At 41.4% G+C, this 6,371-nt stretch overlaps 1 long non-coding RNA gene and 1 pseudogene across 1 annotated transcript; one reads left to right on the plus strand and one right to left on the minus strand.

Annotated features, from left to right (window-relative positions):
• Positions 1-1,130: 1,130 nt before the first annotated feature.
• On the minus strand, positions 1,131-3,688 carry LOC123162028 (uncharacterized). The gene is made up of 3 exons (XR_006480994.1): positions 2,233-3,688; positions 2,094-2,161; positions 1,131-1,720 (listed from the first exon to the last, which is right to left on the minus strand). It is a non-coding gene; the product is annotated as an uncharacterized lncRNA (long non-coding RNA).
• Positions 3,689-4,368: 680 nt separating this feature from the next.
• Positions 4,369-5,639, plus strand: LOC123179805 (gamma-gliadin-like; annotated as a pseudogene).
• Positions 5,640-6,371: the final 732 nt, after the last annotated feature.

A 6,371-nucleotide genomic window follows, 5' to 3' on the forward strand; every position in this document is an offset into this window, starting at 1 on the left:
CGAAATACGCGAACCCAACAAGTACCTTCGGAGACACTTGTAGAGCACCTTTATAATCACCCAGTTACGTTGTGACGTTTGGTAGCACACAAAGTGTTCCTCCGGTAAATGGGAGTTGCATAATCTCATCGTCATAGGTACATGTATAAGTCATGAAGAAAGTAATAGCAGAATACTAAATGATCAAGTGCTAAGCTAACGGAATGGGTCAAGTCAATCACATCATTCTCCTAATGATGTGATCCCGTTAATCAAATGACAACTCAGATAGATGTTCAATTATCCGACCAACCTGATTCGACGCACTGGAAGTTAGCTAGAAATGGGGCATTTACGGTGAAATCGTTTTACATGGATCTGATTAATTCTGGCCCAATCACGAGATCGTTACATATTTGGAAGGTTAAGGTTCCCTTGCATATTAAAATATTTATGTGGTTCGTCCACAAGCAAGTAATCCTCATCAAGGATATCTTAATAAAGACGCGATGGGTAGGTTGTTGACGTTGTTGTTTTTGTGATCATGATGAAACAATACAACATATATTCCTTGAGTGCCCACTCGCCAAATTGCTTTGGAGAATGATCCATATAGCCTTTAACTTTAATCCTCCAATTGACATTGAATTGTTGTTTGGAATGTGGTTAGCAGGGGTTGAGCATATTACTGCATCTCGTATTCGGATTGGAGTATGTGCGCTTTTATGGGCTATATGGAATTGTAGGAATGATATGATTTTTAACAGACAACACATTTTAACTTTCTTGCTGGTCATCTTTAGAGCTACCGCATTGATCCATATGTGGTCCTTACTCACTCCTGTGGACTCCAGGGAGGCTTTGGTTACTGGGTGCAACCAGTGGGAGATGGCAGCACGAGCTATATTCAACCGGTTCGGTTGGCGGTCGCAGAACAGGATATGAGTCTAGGGAGCTTATCTTTTACTTTGCCTTACCGGTTGTGATTTTGAGCATGTACTTTTTTTTCTTTGTTTCGCTTCGCTTGCGAGCTGTAATACTTTTTAGACTTTGTGCTACTTCGAGACTCTTTAATAAGATGGCTGCATGCATCATTATGATGCAAAGGCCGGGGGTACGCCTCCATTTCTAAAAAAAAACTGTGTGGCCCTCTGCCCCTCTATTCACCTCTGTTGTATGATCACAAACTGAGGACTTCCTATTTTTGATACACACACACACACACACACACACACACACACACACACACCCCGGTTGACATTTCAAAAACAAGAAGTTGTTCAGATAAGTAGAACACCACAGGGTTAAAGCGCCATGGATGATAGTAAACTGCTGGTGAACCTTGCCCATCATGGGCACGAACCCAAAGGACGAGCAGCAAACCAAATCCAGATCTGATCGTCTGTGTCGGCCAGGGTTTGATTCAGCGTTGCAGCTCAACTCGACGCCAAGCAGTCGCCCTACACCACAGGCCCCAACAATTCTCTGTCAAGACCGACTGCAGTACAGTTCAGTTGTAGAGGCCATTCCCTGAGCTAGCACTAGCAGAGCAGCCATCAGGGAAGCCCACTATCCAAGAAATTCACAGCATCATGCCGCAAGGTTCCAAACTGCAGAGTGCAGACAGTTTCTCAACAAGTTGAAGCTTTAGGGGCCTCCTGCGGAAGAATGATTCGACATGCCGCATACACTTCCCCAGTAACCAGCACTGCTGGGATACCATCAGCACTGATACAGATATCTGAAGAAGACAGAGGTCAAAGTTTGTCAAAGCTAATAACAATCATGACATAACCTAGGCGTGCGTAACATTTTTATTTTCTTCTTTTAGCCAAAGCACCTGCTAAACCAACAATGAAACGACACTGGTGCTGCCAAAAATAGCTCATAGCATTTATCAAGTCTATAACAGCAAAACAAGACTGCATGGCACCTAAAAACACTCTAGAGTCCCAGGTGACCACATAACTAGTCTTTCTGTAGTCTATTCCTCACGTGTATCATCCAAATTGGTCATTGTCCATTGGCATTTACCAAAGTGAATAAAAAACTGTATCATCCAAATTAAACAAGTGCCAGTCTGACTACTAACTGACTGACATGAAACACTTCACCTGCTGCTGTTGCTGCTTAACCACAAGTGTCCTTCAGATTGTTCCACAACCTCTGACGATAACCTCTCCTATCAGATGCATATAATGTGAGATTGACAAATCGATAAATGCATATTTTGAGTTTCGATTTAATACTCACCGTACCAAATAGGGAACAGGCTCTGTCTCGGGGGCGCCTGCAAGGAAGCATGGATTTTGCAAGAAATATATATACGGCTGTAACTCATATATGTACATCTCAGTGACAGACTTTGTACAGAACAATATAATGACCTCATACTGTGCCAGTGTGTAGTATTACATCTACTACTATCTCCGGCAGCCATCAGATCTAGTACTATCTCCGGCAGCCATCAGATCTAGTACTATCTCCACTTAATATACTTCTCAACACACCGGAATTTTTTGCCAGGTATGTCTGTACTAATTGTCCACTGCTACCCTACCACGAAGAAGTAGTGATTTCTCCACCAATCCAGCTAGCAATCCGATCGAACACTAGGCAAAGAAATTCCTCTCTGCAACTATATATCCATACAAGTACCATTTACTCTAGGATCGAGCACTAACTGACGAACAGAGATTGGATGAATAACCTGCTAGTTGCAACCGCGGGAACTCTGACCTGTCCTGTCGGCGGATCCCCATGATGGATGGCAGACTAGCATGCCATCTAGTGTAATTGCAGACGGCCAGAGTTGCCATGGAGACTCCTTTGAGACACATGGCGACCTCTATAGGCTGGGATCAGATGTATTTTCAAATTTGAATTGAATATGTAGTGTCACCATTCCAGATTTCTGATACTTGTGAACAAATATAGATTTATCCATGGGCCATTTAACACTTTTCAATTCATCGGATAATGGCCCAGATCGAGTGCACATATCATTAACATATTTCGAACCAAATTCATAATCATAAAATCCTCTGGTTTTATTGAAACAGGTGGTGGAGATGCCCATACTCCTAACATAGTTTTCTTTATCATTTGGGACCACCTCATTCAGCAGTTAATAGATTAATGACAGAAAAACATAAGTATGGCCTAGATAAGAAGTTTGAAAATAGTCGGGCACAAACAAATTGCCATGAAACAATCTAGAACATTTTATGTGGGAAACAATCAAGACCTTGTCAAAATCCTACAAATGAAATATGCTGGTTGTCCATGATCTAGGAGGATAGTCGCGAATAGGTTCTAAAGGTTTGTTCATGAAAAATGTTGAAATGTTTGGAATTTTTTATTTTGGGTTGATAAAGTACCTTGATATACGTAAATTCATTATTGTACACCTGAACATGAACCACAGTAAACGAAACTATATATGTTGCCGTCATAGTATAACGAACATACAATAATTCCAATAGGTTACCAATGTAAATATTCTACACAATTCAAATAAATATCAACCTCCTGCCCCAAAGATTTAGTAAAAGAGACCAGGTGGGCCCGTTGAAATATTTGCACAATATTGCAAACTTAGTCCGCCAAAAGAATGATATGATCAAATAAAAATCCTTAACACAAAGATCAAACTGATGATGATGTGTCTAGAGTTAGGACCAGATATATGTTAGTGACTTGTAAGCAATTACAATCGTTTACATGTAAAGGGAATTCGATGAGTCGTGTCATGCTCTATAGGTGTCAATTTATCTTATCATCTTAAAGGACAATACAATGTTAGTTCCATAAGAAACAATTGAGTCTAGAAGAACCCTCCACATGTAAGGCTTTAATAATAGAGCATATCTTAACAACCCACACATGATTGCAACTTAGTCCTACACAAGTTTTGCCTTTTCATGTTTAAGGCTGACACCCTATGCAAGGTTCCAAAATCGGGTGTAAAAGTGATAATATCCTGATAAGTGTGTGACATGTAAAGTGAATAAGGCAAGTCATCTATAGCAAACATCATGTAACTTTTCCAAAATCGGGTGTAAAAGTGATACTATCCTGATAAATGCATGACATGTAAAGTGAATAAGGCAAGTCATCTACCTCAAACATCATGTACTTTGTGTATGATCATATGCACAACTAAAAAGCAACTTTGATGATGAATCCAAAAGTACGCTTATAGCTAGTGCAACCTACCATAATGTACCAAAAATCCATTTCAGAAACATCCAAACACAATTATTAAAGCTGATGCAAAGAAGGAAAGAGGTGGTGCACGGGCTACTATAAATAGACATGAAGTATAATGATCATCACAAGCACAAGCATCAAAACCAAGCAACACTAGTTAACACCAATTCACCATGAAGACCTTCCTCATCTTTGCCCTCCTCGCCGTTGCGGCGACAAGTGCCATTGCACAAATGGAGACTAGCCACATCCCTGGCTTGGAGAAACCATCGCAACAACAACCATTACCACTACAACAAATATTATGGTACCACCAACAGCAACCCATCCAACAACAACCACAACCATTTCCACAACAGCCACCATGTTCACAGCAACAACAACCACCATTATCGCAGCAACAACAACCACCATTTTCACAGTAACAACCACCATTCTCGCAGCAAGAACTACCAGTTCTACCGCAACAACCACCATTTTCGCAGCAACAACAACCATTCCCGCAGCAACAACAACCACTTCTACCGCAACAACCCCCATTTTCACAACAACGACCACCATTTTCTCAGCAGCAGCAACAACCAGTTCTACCGCAACAACCACCATTTACGCAACAACAGCAACAACAACAACAACAACAACAACAACAACAACAACAACAACAACAACAACCAATTCTACCGCAACAACCACCTTTTTCGCAACACCAACAACCGGTTCTGCCGCAACAACAAATACCATATGTTCAGCCATCTATCTTGCAGCAGCTAAACCCATGCAAGGTATTCCTCCAGCAGCAATGCAGCCCTGTGGCAATGCCACAAAGTCTTGCTAGGTCACAAATGTTGTGGCAGAGCAGTTGCCATGTGATGCAGCAACAATGTTGCCAGCAGCTGCCGCGAATCCCCGAACAATCACGCTATGATGCAATCCGTGCCATCATCTACTCGATCGTCCTACAAGAACAACAACATGGTCAGGGTTTCAACCAACCTCATCAGCAACAACCCCAACAGTCGGTCCAAGGTGTCTCCCAACCCCAACAACAACAGAAGCAGCTCGGACAGTGTTTTTTCCAACGACCTCAACAACAACAACTGGGTCAATGGCCTCAACAACAACAGGTACCACAGGGTACCTTGTTGCAGCCACACCAAATAGCTCAACTTGAGTTGATGACTTCCATTGCACTCCGTACCCTGCCAATGATGTGCAGTGTCAACGTGCCGGTGTACGGCACCACCACTAGTGTGCCATTCGGCGTTGGCACCCAAGTTGGTGCCTACTGATAAGAAAATATCTCTAGTAATATATAGTTGGATCGCCGTTGCTTAGTCGATGGGTATGTCGATGTAGCGGTGGCAAATAAAGTGTCACACAATGTCATGTGTGATCCGCACAAATGAGTTTAAATTATGAAATAAAATACAAATAAAGTTTGATCTAGACAATGTTCATACCGGTGTTGTGTGGATGTCGATCCGATTGCCATTCTTGCAAGTTCATAGGTTCATCTTGTCTGGTTACAACCGCAAGCTGGTGCATTAATTAATTATTTATGTATTGCAATAATCAAGATTTAAGTATAATAGTGTTATTGTAAAATTTGGGTTGAACATAAGAAAGGACTAACATACAACTCTTTAATGGTTGGAGATTTGAGATCTTGTTTTTTATTGGTTTGTATCTGGTTCAGACTACTACCATTGTCTATAGTGAAAACCTAAACCAGTTTTATCGTTAATTCGGTTTGCTTTCTTTTTTTGCAAATACATTTATTAATTCTTTGCACATTAACTTGTTGTCAAGAAAAAGTCCAGCTTTTTCTTGAACTTCACAGACACCACTAGCTAGTTAATTTTAAATAAGTTCCCAGTTTTTTCCTTATTTTTATGTCCTTTGAGTGGTTGCAAAAAATTGCTACATCAATCCAACAATTATTGTGCTAGGTACGGAAAAGGAGTTGCTGGCAGCAGGGTGTTTGTGTGTGTCTGGGGAGGGGGGCGGGGGGGGGGGGGGGGGGGGGTATTCTTTGCGCATTACTTTGTTTTGCCCTTTTCATGCTCTCATACTATACCACATTTGTTCTTCACAGAATGCAAAATAAGCAACCTAAGGTAGAGACCATAAAACCTGAGAGTGTGGGTGCCACAAACACTCGGCAAAGCCTTTGCCAAGTG

This window comes from Triticum aestivum, chromosome 1D, assembly GCF_018294505.1.
Source record: "Triticum aestivum cultivar Chinese Spring chromosome 1D, IWGSC CS RefSeq v2.1, whole genome shotgun sequence".
NCBI classification, from domain to species: Eukaryota; Viridiplantae; Streptophyta; class Magnoliopsida; order Poales; family Poaceae; genus Triticum; species Triticum aestivum.